This window comes from Cervus canadensis, chromosome 32, assembly GCF_019320065.1.
Source record: "Cervus canadensis isolate Bull #8, Minnesota chromosome 32, ASM1932006v1, whole genome shotgun sequence".
Lineage (NCBI taxonomy): Eukaryota > Metazoa > Chordata > Mammalia > Artiodactyla > Cervidae > Cervus > Cervus canadensis.
Genome location: NC_057417.1, coordinates 39156884 through 39183466, shown reverse-complemented (window position 1 = coordinate 39183466; position 26583 = coordinate 39156884). Strand labels below are relative to the sequence as shown.

Here is a 26583-nt window from a genome sequence, read left to right as displayed (position 1 = left end):
GAGAGAACAGCATCGAAACATGTGTATTATCAAGTGTGAAACAGATCACCAGTCCAGGTTGGATGCGTGAGACATGTGCTCGGGGCTGGTGCACGGGGATGACCCAGAGGGATGGGATGGGGAGGCAGCGGGGAGGGGGGATCAGGATGGGGAACACATGTAAATCCATGGCTGATTCATGTCAATGTATGGCAAAAACCACTACAATATTAATTAGCCTCCAACTAATAAAAATAAATGGAAAAAAAATTGATAATTGTAAGGGTGAAGTGAAGTTGCTCAGTCGTGTCCGACTCTTTGCAACCCTGTGGACTGTAGCCTACGAGGCTCCTCCATCCATGAGATTCTCCAGCCAAGGATACTGGAGTGGGTTGCCATTTCCTTCTCCAGGGATCTTCCCAACCCAGGGATCGAGCCCGGATCTCCCGCATTGCGGGCAGACGCTTTACGGTCTGAGCCACCAGGGAAGCCCAATTGTAAGGGTATCTACTCTAAAAGCTTTACCTCAACACTTGGCTTAGTCTCCACTGGATTGCTGCTTGTTAATATCAGTCTCACTTCACAATGCTTAGGAACCTATGTCCTAAGGGCGATTTCCTTTTGGTTTAATCCCATTTATTTTTCTAACTTACATGTTGACAAAATACTATAAATTGACTTATTTATACTTTGTATAAAATGAAAGCAATAGCATTTGTTCCTTTCTTTGTTCCCATAGTGTATAAATAAAGTGATAATATGAAGGTTCCTACAAGTATGTCCAAAAGCAAATTGATAAAACATCCCCAAACACAAAAATAATTCCCATTTAATAAACAATGGAAGATATTTTACAAAGAATATAGACATCACTCATTTTTAAAAAGCATTATATAACATTTATTAGAGCAGAGTTAATGAATGAATAATAAATTTCCCATTTATTGGTGTCTATGATGTACATTTTTCTCAATAACCTCATAAGATCACTATTATTATGCTGTTTTTACATACCAGTTTGTATTATTTTTTTTTTCCTGCTACAAATTTTGTGTGCTAAAACATTTATTTTCAGGGATTCAGTCTGTCACCTCCAGGTGTGGCTGTTGTACACTTTTCATTCTACTGCTCTGCCATTCTGAAATCATAAGCTATATTTTTGAGGTAAAATCAGGATTAGAAATCATAATTTGAGCAAACATCACTGTCATGGGATCTGGACTGTTTCTAATAAATAAGGTAAGATGTTTCAGATAAACTTGATTGTTCACATTAGTAAGTAACTAAATAGTCCCCTAAAGGTTGATGTTATTTTAAATAAACTGATTTATGGTGAATTCAATTCACCTCAAATTTTTATATAATAGAATTTCATTTTGCCAGACTCCTCAATGCAATCGATAAATGATAGAATCTGGGTTAAGTGAAGGGACCAGATGGTCTGAGGTGGATAGGATAGCATAGTCCCCTTAGGTATATTTGATATATCATGTTTAGGATTTTCCCAGTTCTAATGCTGCTGGCTGGATCTACTATAATAATGTAGTGACAATAAACAAAGCAAGCCAGTTGATTCTGCTGTCACTGTGATTAAATTTATAAAACGTGACTTGCTGTTAAATCTTCTAACTGCAGGCAAATAAATTAATACATGATTGAACATCTACTAGGGCTCTGTAGCATTTAGCCAAAAACTTTAAGAACAGATTCTAGAATGTACTGGGGGAAGTAACAGTTGTGGACCCTTTTGTATCCTAACAAGGATACTTCTAAAATGTTGCTTTGGAAAATCACCATCTTCTGTGCTTAAAATGGGAACATTCTGAGCAGTTTCAATTCTCAGACTAATGCCTGAAGAAAGAAGAGGAAGTTCTATTTATATAAGATGGAGTCTGACTCTGCATACAGAAATAACCTAGGCTGGCCTGGTTGATTGAATCTACTGCCCTTAGGCATTGTAAATAATAAGAAAGTAGGTCTAGGCTCTGTGGGAACTGGAGTTTAAACTATGGGAAGTGACCTCTCAAATCCAGAAAAAAAGATTATGCTATCAGGTACAAAAATAAGTATTTATTCATATTAGGAAAAAAATTAAACAGTTTAAAAATGTGATAAAACTGACAAATATTATAAACACTCCCAAGCTTAGACAAATAACACTATTTTTAGTCAATTAAACCTATATCATTTTTTTTTTGGCCATGTGTCATGGCCTATGGGATCTTAGTTTTCCTCAGCCAGGGACTGACTCTATGCCACCTGCATTGGAAGCACAGTCTTAACCTGTGGACCACCAGGGAAAGCCCACTTCCATAACTTTTTTAAAACATTCTTTCCCTGTATACTCTTTAATCACCACTTCAAAATGACAGCAATTATGTAAATTTTTAAACATTGAAAATTTATTATTTCTTTTAACATGGTTGAGTAGAATTTGTATTCTTGTGTTGGTAATTTTGAAAATACTTTAGATCTGTAATTTGGATTAATAATGTCATATAGACATTTGGGATACTTGTCAAAATTGTGAAAAATCTCTATCAAAAAAATTTTTTTTCATGTATTAGCTATCTCATTTCAGATCATTTCAAGTTTTCTTGTGCGATGACTACTTTCAAGTGGTCTTTGAATTAACAAAGGGCATTAACTGGTTTGTCATTGGCATTTTTGTTGTACTGTAGAATTTTGAGTATTTTATTATCTTTCCCCTTGTTCATCTTGGTTTAATCAGAAGGTAATTTAAATCTTTTCTTCAAATGTATTAATATGATTTACTTCTTTTCATTAATTGAATTCTTAAATAAACCAAATGCCTATTCATTATTTCTATTTGGAAATGATCCCCTTATGTAAAGAGCTACTGACTTCAGTATTATGTGAGTTTTGTTGTGCTGAAATTCATCTCTTGTTATAGAAACATTGTCTTAATTTCCTTGTATGTATTTTTATTCTGTTTCCTACTCCATTAATTTTTAATCTGAGCTTAAAAAGCATATTTAATAGGTAAATTTAAAACAGACAAAATATAAAGTCAAATCAATTATCTGTAATTTCCATGTATTTTACTGAAACCTTCTAAAACATCTTTCTCTATTTCATTCAATATGGCATACCCCAGCTTACCTCTTCCTTAGCCAGATCCTAAAATATGGTCAGGGTATAGTCATAGCCATGCTAAAGCCATGGTCAAAGGTAAAGTGTACGTAGGAGTCCTAGGAATGGAAAGATACACCCGTCTTAATCAAGTCAGGTTAAAAGGTCTGACTTTTGAAAAATGTTATTAAAAAGCGTTCCATCATGGAATACATTAATGAAACCTTTCTCAGGGACTTTGAAAGGACTCATGCACATGCAGGGTCTTGAAATTCTACGCTTCAGCAGCTCATGGTAAATGGGCCTCTGCTGCCCACCTGAGGAGGAGTCCAACCAGAAACCATCCCAGAGCACGGGGGCTCTGAAGTTGTAGGTGGCTCCCCTGGTAGCATAGCAACAACTTGGGCTCATTTGAAGATTGTCGCCTCTTCTGTTCACGACTGAGAAGCAAGTCAACAGGACAAAGTTAAAAATACGTGAGTTAGGGCCATTTTGACCTATGCTCCCCTAGTTCCTTACCAAGACAGCTGAAAACAGCCTCAGAATTGAGTAACTCTTGAGGTCAGAGTGCTGGGAGCCTCTAACCTTTCCTAGGTTACACCAGGAAAGGGTCACTTTGGCCTTCGTGTGTCTACGGCTACCTCAAGTTTACTGCAGGCCTGGCCGTGCTGCACCACAAAGACAAGAGGAGCCAGGATTAAGGTTTCTAACAGGCTAGGGGCCCACAGTACTGACTTTTCCGAGACTGAGGTGTTTCCTTGGAGAAAAGAGGCGCATCTCAGTTAAAACCAGGATAGTCCCAGGGGAATCAGGGTGATGGGTCATCTAAATCAGACAGGCTGATCCTTTAAATGGAACCCTATATCACAATATTTTCTAAACGGCAGAATGTGGATTTCGGAGTAAGCTACAGTGAGTATGAATTTAGTTTCTAGTCACAGAACTTGGGCAAGTGGCTTAAACTTTCTGGGCTTCATTCATAAACCGAAGATGACAATGTTCACATCATAGAATTTTTGTGATCAATAAATTACATACTAAATGCAAAGGTTTTAGTGTGGTATCTGACACGTTGAAAGCTGGTGACTCCCACATCACTCATATCATCATCATCTAAGAAGTTAGAATTAGTGGGTGAAGTCGGCCACAGTTTCCAGGTGATGAAGACATTTTCAGCTAGGTAAATTGCAGTATCCGGACTCATAGAGTCTGTCCAAATAAAAGTTACTAAATGTAAGGGTCTCTGAGGATGTCTTGGGGTACTGGTGAACAGGCTTCTGTCTTGGAGAAAGGAACTGGCAAGAATCAGGCAAATGACACAGGTACCAGCTGAATGGACTGGTTTCAAGGGAGCGCATCAACCCTGTTGGGGAATTAGTACCACACGCAGAAAGTTGAAGAAGTCATCATTCTGGTTTTGTGTCCTTGGGTGACAAAAACTTCTCTGTGCCTATACTGTAGAAGAATTTGTTAGTGGAGATTGGTACTAATGAATGCTAAATTCCTGGGACTGAGTCTGAGTCCTGGTAGGCACCAAATCAGTGGAAAAGAAAGGCGATGCAGGTGACCCATCCTCAGCCAACTTGGCTTCGGAGTTGTGTACCACTTCTAGAGCCCATGACAAATGAGCCAGTTACCCAGGTGCCTGAGTGTCGGGCATGCAGGGGTGTCCCGTGGCTGATTCCACATGGGTCCATCTATTCTGTATTGCCAATCGAGTGCCAGGGTGTCTGAGATCAGATCTGCTACCCAAACAGAACTTTGGGATAAAGTCCCAATTCTAGTGAGCAGTTGAGCTAGAGACTCAAGAGGGAGCGCCGATCAGAGCCTTAGCAAGCTCTAGACCCAGACATTTGAGAGGGTGTCAAGTGATAATGGTAGGTAAAGGGACCGAGCTAATCTTTCTGTTTGTTATCTCAACAATGGCAGTTCCCTTCCAGGAGGGCAATATTTGTTTGTTGGTATTGTTTCTGGTGTAAGCTGGGGTGTTTGGAAAGTGTCTATTAGAAGTTGGGGAAGGGAGAGGATGTAACTTCTGTTGGACACTTTCTTGGCTTCGTGGGATAACTGGGGACAGTGAGTACCTAAGACTCCACAGATTTCTTTAGATTGAGGATGGTCCTTTCGTTAAATTGTGGGTTCTGTTCTGGGATCTGGAAGGGCAGTTGGGTAAGCAATGTATCATTAGCGATAAGAGAGTCCAATACCAGAGAGCAGCCACTGTCCTTATATCTTTCTATTCTTGTGCTTACTGGTGTTGAGAATGCCAGAGAAGCACGCTTTGGGCAAAACTGAGGGAACCATTTGTGTTAGAGGGAGCTGAGACTTCCTAGGAAGAGCACCCCGAGGCCTTTGGGGAAAAATATGTTACCTAGTACAGTGACAAGCTTGAAGAAGGGTCCAATATGCATTTTTTTCAATGGTTGAACAGAAAATGAACAAGTAAGTACTCTGGTTTTCAAATACCTAGGTGATTTTAGGCATAGTTTCTCCATTCAGTGATTGGTTAAAAACCCAGAAAAATCAGAAAACTGAACAAAAACATAAAGTTGTAGAAAACAGAAGGGAATCACATTCCAGCATTTCTTAGTTGTTTAGTCGCTAAGTTATGTCCAACTCTTTGTGACCCCATGGACTACAGCCCACCAGGTTCCTCTGTCCATGGGATTTCCCAGGCAAGAATACAGAGTGGGTTGCCATTTCCTTCTCCAGGGGATCCTTCTGACTCACGGATTAAGCCTGCATCTCCTGTATTGGCAAGAGGATCCTTTACCACTAGCCACCAGGAAAGCCCATTTCTTTGTTGCCACACAATTATTTGACTGAGTGAAATAGGCTGTCTGAAGTTGTTGTATAGATATTGGAACTGAAGAGTATTTTCACTTGAAATTATTTTGACTGATCTTATGAAGCCTTATAGCCACCACAGAATAAATCTCTGGTATTCTGATGTATCTAAGGGAGCAAGATTGGGTTTCTCAGGTGGTGCAGTGGTATAGAGTCCACCTACTAATGCAGGACACTGTTTGATCCCTGGGTTGGGAAGATCCCCTGGAGTAGGAAATGACAGCCTCCTCCAGTATTCTTGCCTCAAGGAAAACTCCTTGAACAGGGGAGATTGGCAGGCTATACAGTCCATAGCATCTCTAAGAGTCAGACATGACTGAGCAACTGAGCACGCAAGAGAGCAAAATGGGTTTGTGGTATATACGGGTTGGGGTTAGCCGAAAATAAAAGTGCAAAACTTCACCCGTTATTTTACAATTTTTAAAAAAATGATTGCATTCTAAAACTTTTAAGGGTGAAGAACTTTGCTTTATGTAATTTTCCCACTGCTGTCTTTTATAAGGGCTTATAAAGTAACAATTTTCTCCATTAGAGAAAAACACAAACTTTCTAAATTAATTTAAGCTCTCTCTTTATTGTCCATCACCTTTGGCACATCATGTAGCAAACCTCGTACTAAAAATCAGCACGTGGAGCATTATCACAATTTATAAAATCCTCTGGAGCATAACATGCAAAAACCACTTTTCACTAATCGAAGAATCATTGTGAACTTGACTGATGATCCTATGATAAATGACCTTCATTGTTTCTCAGAAAGTATATGCTTTGTAAATACAGTACATTTCACATGATCTGAAACTCAGTATTGAGGAAAGAGGCTCTTTTTAGTCCAGCAAGAGAATGAAGGATGACTTTTTACTTAATTTCTATGCCTTGGAACATGCCTCTAGCAAAACTGTTGGGACTTTCTGTGTTTACATTTGTAGAAGAGAAATCCTAACCTGATTAGTAAGAGTGCAAAAAGCATGAATTTTGCACTTGTGATTAATTCAGAAACTTTCTTTGCAGAAACTAATTAAACCATAGAAATTTAGATAGACTGACCTACAAATTTCATTTAATCCAAACTGACCAAGATTTCTAAATGTACACTATTTTTTTTCTAGAGTTGGGAAATCCATTCACAATTATAGCTAATAATGGTTTTGTATTGAAGATTATGAATATGAAGTAGATTAAATCATCAATAAACCATTATTTCTATTATGAGTTTTAAAAGCTAAATAAGAAATTCTCTTGTCTTTGGTCATGATACCTAAAGAAATTTACTTAGTAAGTGGGCAATTTTATCTACTTAAAGACAGATATTACTGATATTACTTTGAAATATATTAAAGAACCAAGATAAGCACCTTGGAAGACATATATTGGACAAATAGTTGACAACCAATATTATTTGTGTAGGATAAAAATGGGAAAAAATGGATTAAAAATATAAATCATTCAACACCCACATGAAAACGTAGGGGAGCATCTACACCCAGGTGGACCTAACTTCTAAGTCCAAGACTCTACCAAACAACCCAGGGGAGGTCAGAGTTCACAGAACTCTGAGACAATGCCATCACACCCTAGAAGAGCTAAAGCCATATTCTGAGTCAGAGTCCCCTTTCGAGAATAATATATCAGGGCAACAGTGTTATAAAATTCTGAATAATTTTTCTGAGAATTGTATTCATCAAGAAAACAAAATGTTAATAAAGATGTTTCTAAGACACTAGAGATTAATAGTCATGTTGTTTTATTACATTCTTTTTGTTTCAAATGATTCATCTTTCAGAAAAAGAAAAACTCAAAATCCTCCAAATATGATCCATATTGCTGAGTTGGACTATAGAACAATCATTTAAACATGCTGGCTTACCATTTACTCTTTCAATTATGTAACAAATTATGACTGAGCAGTAACTAGGTCAGCTAAAAAGGAAGAAAGACACTCCCAAGGAGCTCACAGTTTACAGTTAAGAGAGGGCTTCCTGGGAAATAAACTGATTAGGAAGCTATGGTTTTGCTCTTGGGTTTGCAAGTCCAGGAGTTTCATTTTTCAGTTTACCCATGGGGCTTCCTAGGTGGCCCAGCGGTAAAGAATCCATCTGTCAATGCAAGAGATACAAAATACATGGGTTTGATCTCTGGCTCTGGAAGGACCTCGGAGGAGGAAATGGCCACCCTCTCCAGTATTTTTGCCTGGAAAAAATCATGGACAGAGGATCCTGGTGGGCTATCATCCATAGGATTGCAAAGTGTTGGACACAACTAAGCAGCAGGCGTGATATAGCATAGGTAAGCTGACTCAGGAGGATAAATGTACGAGACGCACAAACAAAGATAAAGAATCTTGAAAGCATCACAATAAAAAAAAGTCTTGGTATATACAGGGGTTCCTTCATAAAATTATTAGAGGATTTTGTGGCAGAAACATTACAAGCCAGAGGGAGTAGGATGATACAGTCAGAGAGCTGAAAGAAAAAAAAAGCAACACTTGCCAACCAAGAATGCTAAATGGAGCAAAACTGTCCTTCAAAAACGAAGGAAAAATAAGGAACTTCCCAGATAAAACCTGAGGGAGCACATCACTGCTAGGCTTGCCTTAACAAGAGTTGCTAAAGAAAGTCTTTCAAGTTAAAATAAAAGACCCTAGGCAGGAACACAAAAGGATATAAAACTCTCCCTGGTAAGGGAAGTATATAGATAAATACAGAATCCTTTAATGGTGGTACATAAATCATTTTCAATTCAGATATAGAGCTTAAATTATAAAAATATACTTATGAAATATGTTAATGGATTAAAAATATTTTTAAAAAGATGAATTTTTGACATTGATAACAAAGGAGTGGTGAAGACTTAAAGAAGTAGAGCTGTTATGTCACTGTACTTAATTTGTTATCAGTTTAAAATTGATTATTTTAGTTATAATACGTTTTATATAATCGGTAAAGAAAATACCTGTAGAAAATGCACAAAGGAAAATGAGAAAGGGATCACAGTCTGCCATTGTATAAAAGTAAACCACAGAGGAAAAAAATAAATAAATAAACCACAGAGAGAGGCAGTGAGAGGAAAGGAGGGACAACACAATCATACAGCACACAGAAAACAGTAAACAGAACGACAATATGAGGTTCTTTCCTATCACCAATTACTTCAAATATAAATGATTTAAACTCTCCAGTCAAACTCTCTCTATATATGCCTTATATCTAGAGAGGCAGCTCCTTTCTGCCTCCTTATGTCTAGTAAGAGAATCACTAGCCCACTTCAACTGGAAATGTACCAAAAAGATAATGGGAATATAGTTCAGTCAAACAGGCAGTTTACAAAGTCAACAGTCATGCATTAAGTCTATAGAGTTCTATGCAATATGCTTCTTATATTCACAACTGCAGGTTCAACCAAACATAGACCAAAAATATATTTTAAAAAATCAAGAAAGTTTCTGAAAGCAAAACTTGAATTTGCCCTGCACCAGGAACTATTTATATTTTTTATTTCAGAATTTACTATTTATTTCAAAATTTACCTTGTGTTTACAACTATTTGCATAGCATCTACATTGTATTAGGCATTATATTAATAAGTAATCTAGAGGTAAGTTTAAGTATATGGGAGGATATGTGTAGGTTATATGCAAATACCACATGATTTTGTATGATGAGTTTGAGCATCTGTATGGGGTCCTGGAATGAGTCCCCGAGAATTTCAAGGGACAATTGCATTTTGTTCTCTTTTCTCGCCTTACATATTCTCCTGGCCACCTCAGTCTTCTCTATGACTTTGACTACCATGTCTATATGAATATTCCCCAACTTTATATTCCCAGCTTGGATGACTATAGTCTTCTCTATAGTCTTAGATAACCAAGATGCTGATAGACGTCACCTCGATATCTCACTTAATCTTCCATTTGTTCAGGCTGAATTTGTCTCTTTCCTCTTTGTCTCATTTTGGTTAACAGTACCATTATGTACCTAGCACTCAAACCAGAAATCTTCTAGTCATTCCATACAGTTTTCCTTCCCACACACATATGAGTAGTGAGTACTAGTCCCATTTACTCAATTTCTCCTAAATTTCCACTGCTGTTATTCTGATGCAAACCATTATCATCTCGCATATAGATCAAGGCAACCATCTCCTGCCCCCTACCCTCTCCTGTTACCCCATCCTTCTTTGTGCTTTAAGAATAGAAACAAGATATATTACTCTTCTATTGAAAGCCCTTCACTGATCCCCTTTAAGATAATGGGTGAAATCCAAATGTTGCATAGCTTAAACCATTCTCAATAATCCGACTATGACCTACCTTACCTGTAATCATGTTTGGAGCTATTATATTTGCTTCCTTTTTTAAGACTCAGACTGGACCTATTTTATTATTACTCCTTCCCTGGAGGTTCTCATTCTGCAGCTGGAAGAGAAAAATCTTTCTTCTCTCTTGATGGAGTTATCAGCATGTGGGACTCTAACTCCCTGTGTTCGTGTTCTTCACCCTGTAGAGAGATCCCGGCAGAGTGAAAAAGAACAAACGATACGATGCAAAACAAAGAAGAGATTAGAGACAAAGATGGAGAAACAGAGCACTAACAGAAGTTGTGTCTCTGGATCCCGTTGCCCTGAAGATTACTGTTGACTTTCTGCAGTTCAGATTTCTCTTATATGTTTAAGTTCACTTGAGCTGTATTTCTCTTGCATCAGAGTAGTGATTTATATACATAATTGAAACTCATACATTCAATGTGTAGCCATAAAGTACCACATGAACACATTCCCATTATATGTCACTGTGTCTGATACAGCATTTCTCTTCATTTTTTAAGTGAATGAGCTTGAAGACTAATTCTTCAAGATTCTGTTTAAACATCAAATCTTACCAAGTTACTTCTTGATAACTTCAGATTAAGCTGACCATTATATTTTGAGAGCCTCTTCATACATACAGAATTTACCCTTTTATATTTATTCATATCCTTTATTAGGTGGTAAAATTTTGGAAAAAAGGGACCCTTCCTTCTTCATTTTTGTCATTGATCATAGTGTCTGAGGTAGAGAAAGTGCCAAATTAATATTTGTTAAATGATGGATGATTTTGCAATTTATGTTTACTATTTTAAATGGGAATTATTTTTGTGTTTGGGGATGTTTTATCAATTTGCTTTTGGACATACTTGTAGGAACCTTCATATTATCACTTTATTTATACACTATGGGAACAAAGAAAGGAACAAATGCTATTGCTTTCATTTTATACAAAGTATAAATAAGTCAATTTATAGTATTTTGTCAACATGTAAGTTAGAAAAATAAATGGGATTAAACCAAAAGGAAATCGCCCTTAGGACATAGGTTCCTAAGCATTGTGAAGTGAGACTGATATTAACAAGCAGCAATCCAGTGGAGACTAAGCCAAGTGTTGAGGTAAAGCTTTTAGAGTAGATACCCTTACAATTGGGCTTCCCTGGTGGCTCAGACCGTAAAGCGTCTGCCCGCAATGCGGGAGATCCGGGCTCGATCCCTGGGTTGGGAAGATCCCTGGAGAAGGAAATGGCAACCCACTCCAGTATCCTTGGCTGGAGAATCTCATGGATGGAGGAGCCTGGTAGGCTACAGTCCACAGGGTTGCAAAGAGTCGGACACGACTGAGCAACTTCACTTCACCCTTACAATTATCAATTTTTTTTCCATTTATTTTTATTAGTTGGAGGCTAATTACTTTACAATATTGTAGTGGTTTTTGCCATACATTGACATGAATCAGCCATGGATTTACATGTGTTCCCCATCCTGATCCCCCCTCCCCGCTGCCTCCCCATCCCATCCCTCTGGGTCATCCCAGTGCACCAGCCCCGAGCACATGTCTCACGCATCCAACCTGGACTGGTGATCTGTTTCACACTTGATAATACACATGTTTCGATGCTGTTCTCTCAATTTCAAATCTGGTATGTGCAATCACCAGACTTAAGCCTCATATTCATTTTTCAAAGATTAACAACAATAAATTGATGTACCTATACACAACTGGGGCTTCTGTCATAGCTCAGTTGGTAAAGAATCCCCCTGCAATTCAGGAGATCCTGGTTCGATTCCTGGGTCGGGAAGATCCCCTGGAAAAGGAAAAGCCTACCCACTCCAGTATTCTGGCCTAGAGAATTCCGTAGACTGTATAGTCCATGGGGTCGCAAAGAGTTGGACGTGGCTTTCACTTTCATACACAATTGTTCGTAGAAAGCTCTGTAACTTCCCAATGTAAGTCTGTTTTCTAATATTCAAAATAAAACTCCAAGTCAGTTTGCATGAACTTGCATCAGACAGCCTCTGTATTTCATTTTCAAATTATGTTGTATTGTTCACTTCAACCAATCTCCAAAAGCAATTTTAGTAATTTAATATTATTTTATTTTACTTGAGATAAAACAATCTCCAAATTGATAAATAGATGTACATAATTCTAGCCAACTAGATTGATAGCAAGTAATTGTAAACAGTATTTTAATTCTAATAGAAATATATATATATATATATATATATGCTTAGTTGCTCAGTCATGTCCAACTCTTTGCAACTCCACAGACTGTAGCCGACCAGGCTCCTCTGTCTGTGGGATTCTCCAAGCAAGAATACTGGAGTGAATTGCCATGCCCAGGGGATCTTCCCAACCCAGGGGTCAAACTCCGGCCTCCCGCATTGCAGGGAGATTACTGAGCCACCAGGGAAGCCCAAGAATACTGGATTGGGTAGCTTATCCCTTCGTCAGGGAATCTTCCCAACCCAGGAATCAAACTGGGTTCTCCTTCATTGCAGGCGGATTCTTTATCAGCTGAGCTACCGGGGAAGCTCACATATATGTACACACACACACACACATATATATATATATATGTATATATTCAAAAGTTTTTTATAATTTTAAAATATTGTCCTCTGTCTTAAGCCAGGTTGCTTCAACAAAAATACTGGGTGGCTTCTAAACAACAGAAATTCATTTCTCACAGTTGTGGAGGTGGGAATCCCACGATCCAGGCTGGCAGGTTTGAAGTTTGGTGAGGGCCTGCTTTCTGGTCCATAGGTGACTATCTTCTCACTGTGGCAGAGGGGAGCAAGAGAGCTCTCTGAGGTCTGTTTTGTAAGGGCACTGATCCCATTCATGAAGGCGCCATCCCCGTGCCCTAACTACATGCCATGGGCCCCGCTTCCAAATACCATCCCCTTGAGAGTTAGACTTCAGTATGTGAATTTGGGGGAGCACAAACATTCAGTCCTTAGCAGTTTCTGATCTATCATTTACTGAGAAGCTGCATGAAACTCTGCCCCCATTTGTATGGATTGCTGAACGAGTATTGTCATTCCATCCGTTTTAAATTTCATATATTTTGAAGCAATGAAATTGAATGAAATGATTTTTGACATTTTATGTTTCCAGATAATTGTTCCTTTTATTCTTATAGTGTCCACCTTTCTCCCTAGCAACGAATATTCAACCATTCCTTATCATAATAGCAAATGATTATTTAGTGCTTCAAATGACTAGATGGGCTTCCCTGGTGGCTCAGCGGTAAAGAATCCACCTGCAATGCAGAAGATACGGGTTTGTCCCTGGGTTGGGAAGGTTCCCTGGAGAAGAAAATGGCAACCCACGCCAATATTCTTGCCTAGGAAATCCCGCTGATGGAGAGCCTGCTGGGCTGCAGTCCAGGGTCACCAGGAGTCCAACATGACTTAGCGACTACACCAACCGCCGTATATTTGCAGGTTTACAGAGAGTTTTAGCCCAGTAATACAATGCAGTGCTGAGTTTGATGGAATCATAGCATAAAATTTTCTTCATTGATCTTCAAAAAAAGCTGTGAATCAAACCAGTTCTTTCACTCATCTGTACTCAACACCATTGTGTCCATTTTCCTTTCTTTTGAGGTTTTTAGCCAAAAAAGAAAAAAAGATCTAGGACCATCTGATTTTAACCCCATAGGCAGAGATGACCATTTACACTGATGAACTCGGATTCTTTCCTTTGGTTGCTGTTCTTCAGTCACTCAGTCGTGTCTGACTCTTTGTGACCTCATGGATTGCAGCACTCCAGGCTCCCCTGTCCTTCACTATCTCCTGGAGTTTGCTCAGAATCATGTCCATTGAGTGGGTGATGCTGTTTAACCATCTCATCCTCTGCCGTCACTTTTCCTTTTCCTATAGGAAAGCTGAAAATCTTTGAAAAATCTATTTATAGAGCATAACATAACATTTCATTTTATTTAACCTGATAATTTGTTCCATTCCTTAGATATGTAGTTCTGATCAAACTGATGAATTCCTCCACCAACCCCATAAACTTCATTCTACTCAATGTGGTTCTGACTTGGCCTAAGATTTTTAGTAACTATCTCCTTAGTAGCTAGCTGCATCCTGGCAATCAGAAATTGTCCTCAGGGTTCTCCTGTACTCTTTTGCTTGTCTCCACTTAATTTCCATCTGCAGGCAGGGGCTCCTCTTGTGATCGTCAGAATGACTTCCTGGACTCCCTCTTAGCTCTTAGGAAACACTGTGACTGTGCCAGTAAAATCATGTGACCATATTGGAATAACCAGCCTTGGTCACACCCTGTATATCCTGTGCCTAAGGGAAGATATGATATGCTTTTCCAAAAGAAAAGAAAAAACAGGATGATATAAGCAAAGAGGAGGAAATGGAAGCCCGCTCCAGTATTCTTGCCATCGACAGAGGAGCCTGGTAGGCTGCAGTCCACGGGGTTGCAAAGAATCAGACACGACTGTGCACACATGCATAAGCAAAAAAAGGGCATAGGATACACCCTGTGATGACCACATCATAGCTTTTATAAGATTACTGTTCTAGAAAACATTCATCTGATCTGTGCAGCCCATATATCCTGAACAAAATGGTACAAAGAATAATGTTAAAAACAGTCAGTTGGAGGAAAGATTGTTTAGGAAAACTATACACTTTTTGACTTATAAGATGTTTTAATGTCTTATACAAGATTTTGAAAAACAAACAAATAAACAAACTCATGGTCTCAGAGGTGCTCTTAAAATATACCTGATGAGAATTTACATTGGTATAACATTTCTGGAAAACATTTTTGCCAATTCGTAACCAAGATAGTAAAAGATCTAATGATTCTTAACCTAGGTATTTATCTGCTTCTAGGTATACAGCCTAAGGATAAATTAGAAATAAAGACAAATATGTATCAGAATGTTAGTCATAGAACATCAGTCCTTAAAACTGATGAAACATTCAGTTCAGTTCAGTTGAGTTCAGTTGCTCAGTTGTGTCTGACTCTTTGCAACCCCATGGACTGCAGCACGCTAGGCCTCCCTGTCCTTCACCAACTCCCAGAGCTTGCTCAAACTCGTGTCCATTGAGTCGGTGATGCCATCCAACCATCTCATCCTCTGTCGTCCCCTTCTCCTCCTGCCTTCAATCTTTCCCAGCATCAGGGTCTTTTCCAATAAGTCAGTTCTTTGCATCAGGTGGCCAAAGTATTGGAGTTTCAGCTTCAACATCAATCCTTCCAATGAATATTCAGGATTGATTTCCTTTAGGATTGACTGGTTTGATCTCCTTGCAGTCCAAGGGACTCTCAAGAGTCTTCTCCAACACGACAGTTCAAAAGCATCAATTCTTCGGCGCTCAGCTTTCTTTATAGTCCAACTCTCACATCCATACATGAATACACAACAACTCTCACATCAGTACATCAAAACCATAGCTTTGACTAGACAAACCTCTGTTAGTAAAGTAATGTCTCTGCTTTTTAATATGCTGTCTAGGTTCGTCATAGCTTTTTTTAGGAGCAAGAGTCTTTTAATTTCATGGCTACAGTCACCATCTGCAGTGATTTTGGAGCCCAAGAAAATAGTCTGTCACTATTTCCATTGTTTCCCCATCTATTTGCCATAAAGTGCCGTGATCTTAGTTTTCTGAATGTTGAGTTTTAAGTCTACTTTTTCACTCTCCTCTTTCACCTTAGGAAGATTAAATGTACTACAGTAGAAGATGGTTTAAAAAAATCATAGCATATTTCAAATAGTGGAATATTATGTAACCATTGTAACTTAAATGAAAAGAAAAATGCTCATATAAAAACCAGATTTGAAGCTACTTAATACAAATTTAATCTTTATTTGGTGTTTGTAAATAGTTGTATCTATAGAGTTACACAAAAATTTCAAGTTTTTTTTTCCCTGGTGGTCAAGATTACATGTGGTTTCACATTCCTATTTTTTTTTCTAAGTACATAATTTATTGTTACTATTGATTTTTTAAAGAAAAATCTTTCTTCCTGAAAACTGTATCTTATTTAAAACTCAATATTCAAAAAAAGAAGATTATGGTATCTTGTCCATCATGGCAAATCTATGGGGAAATAATGGAAACAGTGACAGACTTTATTTTCTTGGGTTTGCAGATGGTGACTGCAGCCATGAAATTAAAAGATGCTCACTTCTTGGAGGAAAAATCTATGACCAACCAAGACAGCATATTAAAAAGCAGAGACATTACTTTACCAACAAAGGTCATCTAGTCAAAGCAATGGTTTTTCCAGTAGTCATGTATGGATGTGAGAGTTGGACCATAAAGAAAGCTGAGCACTGAAGAATTGATGCTTTTGAGCTGTGGTGTTGGAGAAGATTCTTGAGAGTCCTTTGAACTTCAAGGAGATCCAACCAGTTAATCCTAAAGGAAATCAGTCCTGGATGTTCATTGGAAGGACTGATGCTGAAGCTGAAGCTCCAATACTTCGGCCACCTGATGTGAAGAATGGACTCAGTCGAAAAGACCCCAGTGCTGGGAAGGATTGAAGGCAGGAGGAGAAGGGGATGACTGAGGATGAGATGGTTGGATGGCATCACCGACTCAATGGACACGAGTTTGAGCAAGCTCCGGGAGTTGGTGATGGAGAGGGAAGCCTGATGTGCTGCAGTCCATGGGACTACAAAGAGTCAGACACGACTGAGCGACTGAACTGAAGTGAATTGACTATTAGACACTATGAATTAAGAGTTTTAAGTGCCTTTTTAGTAGCTATGTTACAATGCCAATATAACTAACTCCTTCCCATAGTGCAACAAAGAATATCTAAGAACTGCTCAGATAACATGAGATACTTAAGCGTGTTGGTAAACCAGCAGGGAGAGAGCCACTTGGACTCCTAATGGTGCCAAAGGATGTCAGCTTCCTGAGGCAGGGGCAGGGTCCACTGTCCCCAGCACAGTGGCTGACACAGACGCGATACTCATGGAATTGCTCATCAAACACATTTTCTCACTCATGCAAAATAACAACTCAACTAACTATAGCAGATAACTATGAATACAACTCACTGGCTACCTGTGTCTTTGAAATCTTTAAATGCTGGCACATATGAAGAGAGGCTTGTTAGTTGGCATTTATGGAGAAAAGGATGATACAATATGAGACCTGGAGGTTCTCCTGGAGACTCCCACCCCTTCTGATGCTGTGAAGTGATTGTCATACAAATGGCACTGAACAATAACTGCACCACACTAACATCAAACAAAAGCATTTTGGATTTTCTGACAAACCAGAAATAATTTTCCAGGTGTAGGCAATATACTCATGTTGGCATTTGTAAGTTCTTACATGTGGTAATAAATATTGGGAAGCAGCCATGCCAGTTGTCTTGGGGGTGGTGGAACCATAGTTATTGGATTTATGGTGTTCCAGGTCAAAGCAGAAACTACGTCCTTGCCTTAAGTTCATGCAGGGATTCTTGGTAATATGTGGGGTCAGAATGGAGCTTACACTAACCTGCTTTCCATTAACTTTTACTCTAGCATTTGGTTCTGCAAAGAAACTGAAAATGACTAAAGGCAGTAAATAAAACTCGTGGCTCGATCACAGCTCTGCAGTTGTTTGCCAAAGGTTAGGCACACCGAGTGAATAGCAAGAGGAAAACAACCTAGGAATCTACAGATTGAAAAGATTTAAATGCACTTGTTTCAGCATGTACCCTCATAGGCCTTCTGTTAATAGTAGGATAACTGGTGTGCAGGGTTGCATGTTATAGGGATATTTGGTATATATGACAATCGAGAGAAATGGCACCAAATCCTACTTGGAGTAAAGCCCGACACTCATTCTCTTTATTTAGCAGATTCTCAGCGTGCACATCAGAGTTGAGATGTCTCAACATCACTTAGGGGTTTGGAACAAAACTGAGAGTGGGATCATTTGATTTCAACAGGACGTAAGGGAAACAGAGCTGCCCAGCCCTCAGTGGCTTACTACTGATCTCTTGACTGTATTTAAACCACATGCTGCTGGTCAGGCCACAGAGGGAATGCCCGGAGTAACCCTGAACAGGATAAGGAGGGAATATGTGAACAATATTAATGCATAATGTCTGAAGTCTACAAAGTTAATGTTCCCCCAGGCTTATGGTCCTGAGGTAGAGTGAAGGAAACAGAAGATAAAAGTGGAAGTTAGTTTGGCAGGTAATGGATCATGGGGAGAAAAGCCATCATACCTCTTCTACGGGAATGCTGCTTCCTGAAGGAACTTCTAAGGATGTCTGATGGACACTGGGGTCCCTGTGACTTTGGCCACACAGAGGATGCTAATGCAATGACAGCCAAGCAGACAGGGGAGAAAGTGAGAAAATGAGTCCACTCAGCCTTGAGTCCTCCACAAGCTGTCCTTGCTTTGCTCAGAATCACTCTATCATCTCCTTTGAGAGGTTCCCATCTTGGAAAATCTCAGTGGTTCCTTTATAGCAGTGGTTCTCAAACTGGACTGCTTCAAAGCAATCTGGGTGACTTGTTAAAGCATCCATTTCTGGGCCCTTCCCTGAAGATTTGATTAAAAAGCTCTGTAGTGGGACTTGAAAATTTGCATTTCTAAGTTGCCAGTAGATAATGGTCTTGCTGGTCCTGGCAGCAAACTTTGAGACCCATTGCCTTACAGGACACTAGCTAAGATCACGGCATCTGGTCCCATCACTTCATGGTAAATAGAAGGGGAAAAAACGGAAACCATGAAATTAAAATATACTTGCTCCTTGGAAGAAAAGCTATGACAAAGCTAGTGAAAGTGAAAGTCAGTCATGTCCGACTCTTTGCGACCCTATGGACTGTAGTCTGCCAGGCTCCTCTGTCCATGGAATTCTAAAGGCAAGAATACCGGAGTTGGTTGCCATTCTTTTTTCCAGGGAATCTTCCCAATTCAGGGATTGAACCGGAGTCTCCTGTGTTGCATACAGATGCTTTACTGCGTGAGCTACCAGGGAAACTCTAGACAGCATATTGAAAATAGAGGCCTCGCTTTGCCAACAAAAGTCCATATAGTCAAAGCTGTGGTTTTTCCAGTACTCACTTATGGATGTGAGCATTGTGCCATAAAGAAAGCTAAGGTCTGAAGAACTGATGCTTTCCAATTGTGGCACTGGAGAAGACTCTTGAGATTCCCTTGGACAACAAGGAGATCAAATCAGTCAATCCTAAAGAAATCAAGCCTGAATATCATTGGAAGGACTGATGCTGAAGCTGAAACTCTAATGCTTTGGCCGACTGATGCAAAGAACTGACTCATTGGAATAGCCTATGATGCTGGGCAAGTTTGAAGGCAAAAAAAAGGAGGGGGGCTGCTGCAGAGGATGAGATGGTTAGATAGCATCACTGACTCAGTGGACATGAATTTGAGCAAACTCTGAGAACTAGTGAAGGGCAGGGGAGTCTGGTGTACTACAGTCTATGTGGTCACAAAGAGTTGGACACGACTTAGCGGCTGAACAACAACAAATTCTGCTGTCTCCCCTCTCTATCATGACGGTTTTTCTAGCTTCCCATCTCAAATGGCAGGACCAGATTACTGGAAGCTTGTTATGTCAAACCTCCAATCTTCCCTGTAACACTATTGCTATGCCACCAGAGCAGCAAAGGAAATTCAATGTGAATGACTGGCAAAGATTATACATTTCTCAAGAGACTCTGATGCATTTTTTGCACAACCAGCTTAATTAAGAATCCTTGGCAGTATATTAACCACAAGCTTATGGATCTCAATGTGCCAATCAAACATAATAAGATAAATGCAAATGTCAAAGTACAGACTCTTTGCCTAGGAAGTTCCAATGGCTTAAAGCTGTGTCTTCAGTCAGTTGGCAGAAAGCAATGGGAATAGCTGGGTCTGGTGAGGCTGGGGTTTGCCCATTACAATTTAAATATATATGGCATGGCCTCCAGGACTGAGCTATGCTGTGTCCACGTGGGGTTTCAGGGTGTGAGTATGAAGATAAAAGTCTCTGGCTCACAAACTCACGTTAAGCTAACGACAGCAGTAACAATAGGAACATACCCCAAGAGACTTTTAGAAAACAGGCCTATAAGTCAGGAGCCAGAATCAAAACCTGCACCCAGGTCTGCCTCTATAAGGTAACAGACAAGTCAAATGACAGCTCTGTGTCTGAATATCTAATAGACATGATAGTAGCTGCCTGTGTTTGTTTCATAATAATTCATATCAGAAAAAGAGAGCAGTACATTTAATTATATTAATTTGTCTTTTCAATGACTGCACTAACAAACGGCTACACTATAGAACTGTTATCTACTTGGTGTATCTGGTTCTTGGCTAGATTTGATGATCTATTAACAGTTGAACAACTTGAAACTTAAAACAGGCTAACAGATGGTTGTTAACCTGGTGGTGTTTGCCATTCTTACTGAAGACCTGAATTGAAAGTATAGATAGCACATTTATGTGTGATGCAAATTTGGAAGAGATGGGCAATATTTTCTATGAATAAATCAGGAGCCAAATATATTTTCTTTTTAATTTGACTATAAGGTGAATTTAATCAATTGCACTTTAATAGAGTAAATATAAGGATATTCACGAAGATACAGAAAAAGAAATTCAAACAACAAATTCCACCCTATGGATAGGTGACTTAAGAATATTTTAGGTGGAAGAGACTTTAAAATTTCACTGTGAAGCATTAATGTGTTTCAGATTCTAAGACAGTTAATGTGATCTTTGTTGTCTTTAATGGATTATAATGTACAGAATGAAAGAAGTGATGATGTTGCTGTAAATTAGACAGACTATCTCTGGAGTATCCTTCTTAGCTCTGGATACCATGCTGTTGAGTAAAGAGACAAGCAATCAGGTCAAGGAGACAATGGTTTCATATAACGTGCAGTTGAATGAAAAGGGAGGTTGTAGCCCTTATACATGCAAACTGAAGGAAGAAGAAGATATCTGGTTTAAAGTACTTGAAAGATAGTCAGGATGAAGAGAAACAATCAATACTTTTATATGTTGAGTCATAAGGAGGATAATTAGGACCAGAAGGTAGAGAGGCAGATAATAGGTCAGAATAAAAAAAAAAAGAAATTTTCTTTCAACTGCTTAATACTTAAAAAAAAAGTTTATTAAAATAATTCATGCACAGTTTACAGAGACAAATAACAGTGCCAAGCATGTAATTTAAAACAACAGCTATTTTCTTTCTCTTCATCCTAGTCCTTGCTTCCCAGAGCAAACATTATGGACTGTTTTCACTTATTCTTCCAATATTTCCCTCTGTTTTCTAAACGTTATGTATATTCTGCTCTAAAAACATTAAATCTAAACACTTTTACTACAGAACACGGGAATTTGGGGGTCTATCATCTCCCCTCCTTTTCTCCCAGCAAGTTAAATAACTGTTTCTGGTTAAATCAATATTTAGAATGTTATTTTATATAAATAGCTCATGACTGAGTCACATAAAGTATTGAGGATATTTTCTGTTTTACACAATGTTTTGTTTTTCTTAGAATTAATGATTATCCTATTTTTGCTATTTCCCCTGGGTGCTTTTGTTAATTCATCCTCCAGATTCTCCATCAGAGCTGTAGGGCTTCAATCAATGCAGTAAACATGTTGGTCAATCTTTTAATGCCATTTTTTTTCTCAGGAAAATGCTCTTTGGGGCCTTGAGCTCACTGACTCCTATCTGGCAGCTGTGGGTCTTTTCAACACTCCTTACTTCTTTCTGAAATATTACGTATCCTATGTCTTGTTCTATTTCCCTATTTCAAAGGAACATTTTCCCCAGTAAGCTTCCTCAGAAGGGATGTATGACAAATAAAAATTTTGAAACCTGACAATCTGTTTCTGTTCTTTTCTGAAGTTGATTAAGAGTGTTCCTGGGACTAGAATTCTGGATTGGAAATTACACTCTTTCAAATTTTAAAGGCATGGTTTGAATTATTGTTTTCTAACTTTCAAGATTGTTGTTTAGAACCTGAGAATATCATTTGCATATACATTACATTCATTTTTTTATTCTCCTGGAAATTTTTCAGTAAATAATCTTTATACCTTGTTATTGTTCAGTCTCTCAGTTGTGTCTGACTCTTTGTGACCCATGACTGCAGCATGCCAGGCTTCCCTGTCCTTCACCTCTCCCAGAACTTGCTCAAACTGATGTCCACTGAGTCGATGATGCCATCCATTTTGCTCTCTGTCGTCCCCTTCTCCTCTTGCCTTCAAATCCTTCCCAGCATCAGGGGCTTTTCTAATGAGTCAGCTCTTCACATCAGGTGGCCAAAGTACTGGAGGCTCAGCTTCAGCATCAGTCCTTCCAATGAATATTGGAGATTGATTTTCTTTAGGATCCATGTTTGATCTCCTTGTTGTCCAAGGGACTTTCAAGAGTCTTCTCCAGCACCACAAAAGTATCAACTCTTTGGCGTTCAGCCTTCTTTATGGTCTGACTCTCACATCAATACATGACTACTGGAAAAACCATAGCTTTGACTATATAGACATTTGTCGACAAAGTAATGTTTCTGCTTTTTAATATGCTGTCTTGGTTGGGCATAGCTTTTCTTCCAAGGAGCAAGTTTCTTTTAATTTCATGGCTGCAGTCACCATTTTCAGTGATTTTGGAGCCCAAGAAAATAAAGTCTGTCACTGTTTCTACTGTTTCCCCTGTTTCCCCATCTATTTGCCATGAAGTGATGGGACTGGATGCCATGATCTTCGTTTTTCTGAATGTTGAGTTTTAAGCCAGTTTTTTTCACTCTCCTCTTTCACCTTCACTAAGAGACTCTTCAGTTCCTCTTCACTTTCTGCCACAAGGGTGGTGTCATCTGCATATCTGAGGTTATTGATATTTCTCCTGGCAATCTTGATTCCTGCTTGCGATTCATTCAGTCTGGCATTTTGCATGATGTACCCTGCATATAAATTAAATAAGCAGGGTGACAATATATAGACTTGATGTACTCTTTTCCCAGTTTTGAACCAGTCCATTTTTCCATGTGTGGTTCTCACTGTTGTCTCTTGACCTACATACAGATTTCTCAGCAGGCAGGTCAGGTTGTCTGGTATTCCCTTCTCTTTAAGAACTTTCCAGTTTGTTGTGATCCACACAGTCAAAGGTTTTAGCATAGTCAGTGAAGCAGAAATAGATATTTTTCTGGAATTCTCTTGCTTTTTCTATGATCCAATGGATATTGGCAATTTGATCTCTGGTTCCTCTGCCTTTTCTAAGTCCAGCTTGAACAGCTAAAAGTTCTTGGTTCACGTACTGTTGAAGAATCGCTTGGAGAATTTTGAGCATTACTTTGCCAGCAAGTGAGATATGGAGATGACACCACCCTTACATCAGAAATCAAAGAAGAACTAAAGAGCCTCTTGTTGAAAGTGAAAGAGGAGAGTGAAAAAGTTGGCTTAAAACTCAACATCAAGAAAACTAAGATCATGCCATCTGGTCCCATCACTTCATGGCAAATAGATGGGGAAACAATGGAAACAGTGACAGACTTTATTTTGGGGGGCTCCAAAATCATTGCAGATGGTGACTGCAGCCATGAAATGAAAAGACCCTTCCTCCTGAAGAAAAGTTATAACCAACCAAGACAGCATATTAAAAAGCAGAGCCATTACTTTGCCAACAAAGGTCCATCTAGTCAAGGCTATGGTTTTTCCAGTAGTCTTGTATGGATGTGAGAGTTGGACTCTAAAGAAAGCTGAGCGCTGAAGAATTGATATTTTTGAACTGTGGTGCTGGAGAAGACTGGCAGTCCCATGGACTGCAAGGCGATCTAACCAGTTCATTCTAAAAGAAATCAGTCCTGAATATTCACTGGAAGGACTGATGCTGAAGCTGAAACTCCAATCCTTTGGCCACCCGTTGCAAAGAGCTGACTCATTTGAAAAGGCCCTGATGCTGAGAAAGACTGAAGGCAGGAGGAGAAGGGGACGACAGAGGATGAGATTGTTGGATGGCATGACCGACTCAATGGACATGAGTTTGAGTAAACTCCGGAAGTCGGCAATGGACAGGGAGGCCTGGTGTGTTGCAGTCCATGGTTTTGCAAAGAGTCGGACATGACTGAGCGACTGAACTGAGCTGAACTGAGATGAGTGCAATTGTGTGGTAGTTTGAGCATTCTTTGGCACTGCCTATCTTTGGGATTGGAATGAAAACTGACCTTTTCCAGCTCTGTGGCCACTGCTGAGTTTTCCAAATTTGCTGGCATATTGAGTATAGCACTTTAAGCAGCATCATCTTTTAAGATTTGAAGTAGCTCAGCTGGAATCCCACCACCTCCAGTAGGCTTGTTCATTGTGATGCTTCCTAAGGCCCACTTGACTTCACACTCCAGGATGTTTGGCCCCAGGTTAGTGATCACACCATCATGATTATCTGGGTCATTAAGACATTTTTTGTATAGTTCTTCTGTGTATTCTTGCCACCTCTTCTTTATATCTTCTGCTTCTGCTAGGCCCATACCATTTCTGTCCTTAATTGTGCCCATCTTTGCATGAAATGCTCCCTCGTGTCTCTAATTTTCTTGAATAGATCTCTAGGTTTTTACATTTTATTGTATTCCTCTATTTCTTTGCATGGATCACTTAAGAAGGCTTCTTATTACTTTTTTATTATATTGTATGTATATAATGTATTTTCTATAATATTTCTTATTATTTCTTATTCATATTATATTTTCTTTTTATTATTTCTCTCCTTGATATTCTTTGGAACTCTACATTCAAATGGGTATATCTTTCCTTTTCTCCTTTGGCTTCCCTTCTTTTCTCAGCTATTTGTAAGTCCTCCTCAGACAACCATTTTGCCTCTTTGCTTTGCTTTTTCTTGGGGATGGTCTGGATTCTTACTTTCTTCTTACTTTTGCATTCCAGTCTCCTATGATAAAAAGGACATCTGTTTTTGGTGTTAGTCTAGAGGGTCTTGTACGTCTTCATAGAATCATCAACTTCAGCTTCTTTGGCATTAGTGGTTGGGGCATACACTTGAATTACTGTGATATTGAATTGTTTGACTCGGAAATGAACAGAGACCGTTCTGTCTTTTTTTGAGATTGCACCCAAGTACTGTATTTCAGACTCTTTACTAGTCTGAAACTTCTTAGTGATTTGCATTAATGTGGAGTTTTTTGTTCATTGTGTGGGATATTTCAGAAACTCTTGGCCTGCAGTTTTGAGACATTTTCTCATGTTCTCTATTAGTTTTTTTTTTTTTTGTATTTTTAAAATTCCTTTTCTAGTAAAACGCGGTGCCTCCTGGATCTAATTTTCTCATGCTCTTTCTTAATCTTTATCTTTTTGTAATTTGCTTTATATTCTGAAGAGTTACACAACTTTATCTTTCAATCTATCAGAATTTTTATTTCTATTAATGTGTTTTTGATTCTCAAGAGTTCTTGTTTGTTTTCTGAAAGTTCTGTCTTAGAGCATCTCATTTTTAATTTTATGAATAAAATTTATCTCTTTGAGAAAAATTTAGCTTAATATTCTCTGCGCTATCTTTCTCCTCCAAGTTCCTTTTTGTATCCTCACTTTGAATTGATTTGAACTCATTCTTTCATGTTAGAGTCTTTCCTAAAAATAAAGGCTGGGAAGTCCTTTCAAATTCTAGAGTGAGTCTGTTATATCAGGTTCCCTGGGAAATAGATTGTATAGTAAGTTTACTTGGGATTTTCTTGGGATCAACACCTGAGAGGATGAGAGAGAAATTGGTAGAAATATTGTTTCAATCACTTACCGGGCAATAACAGGGAAAGCTCTGGTACTGGGATGACACCTCAGAGATATACTAAATTGAGGCAAGTGTGCTGGATTTGGGTTTTCCTCTGGGAAAGATTGTAATCATCTACAAATCACTGGATTGGGTTTGTCCTCCGGGCAAGGCAGCTGTCTTCATTTGGGGTGATTTCCAGAAAGGAAATCAGCTATGATCCATAAGCCACTGATACATCCAACAACTGGGAGAATTGCCTCAGCCCTGAAGGGTGAATCCGGAATCCACGAGAGCATGGTAATTAAGTGCTGTGATGTGCATGAGCTTAGGCAAATGGTAGACCTCACCACAAGGTGATCATTTTGGGAGAAAGATCACTTAGGGAGATTCTTAATTGTCAGTATCAGAGATATTTCCCCTGGGCTGTTACATTCCCACAGATGAAATGGGGGAAGGAGTTGGGCGGTGGCTACCGTGTTAGCAGACCAGCTGAGGGGTTCAGTGTTCAGTATGCAGATCTACACTTAACCCCTTGTTTCCAGAAGATGCTTCACAGTCCTCTGTGCCTGGTGTCCAAATGACAATCTTTACAGTTCAACATCTTCAGAATGTAAATCCATATGCCTGGGTGGGAGGGAGAA

The 26583-nt window shown here is 39.0% G+C and overlaps 2 long non-coding RNA genes across 6 annotated transcripts in view; one reads left to right on the top strand and one right to left on the bottom strand.

Moving 5' to 3' along the window:
* Window positions 1–878: 878 nt before the first annotated feature.
* On the top strand, window positions 879–11251 carry LOC122433076. 2 transcript variants are annotated; one of them, XR_006267023.1, is made up of 2 exons: window positions 879–1218; window positions 10422–11251. It is a non-coding gene; the product is annotated as an uncharacterized LOC122433076 (long non-coding RNA). The 2 variants fall into 2 exon arrangements; XR_006267022.1 differs by lacking the exon at window positions 879–1218 and adding an exon at window positions 8009–8205.
* LOC122433075 overlaps window positions 7884–26583 on the bottom strand; it is a 33273-nt gene continuing 14573 nt past the window's right edge. The window contains exons 2-4 of one of the 4 annotated variants that reach the window (XR_006267018.1): window positions 12916–13006; window positions 10234–10415; window positions 7884–8015 (exon numbers count right to left, since the gene is read on the bottom strand). This is a non-coding gene — a long non-coding RNA (uncharacterized LOC122433075). Of the gene's footprint in view, window positions 8016–8052; window positions 8110–10228; window positions 10416–12915; window positions 13007–26583 lie in introns of those variants that run through there. The other 3 variants (XR_006267019.1, XR_006267020.1, XR_006267021.1) reach the window with 3 other exon arrangements.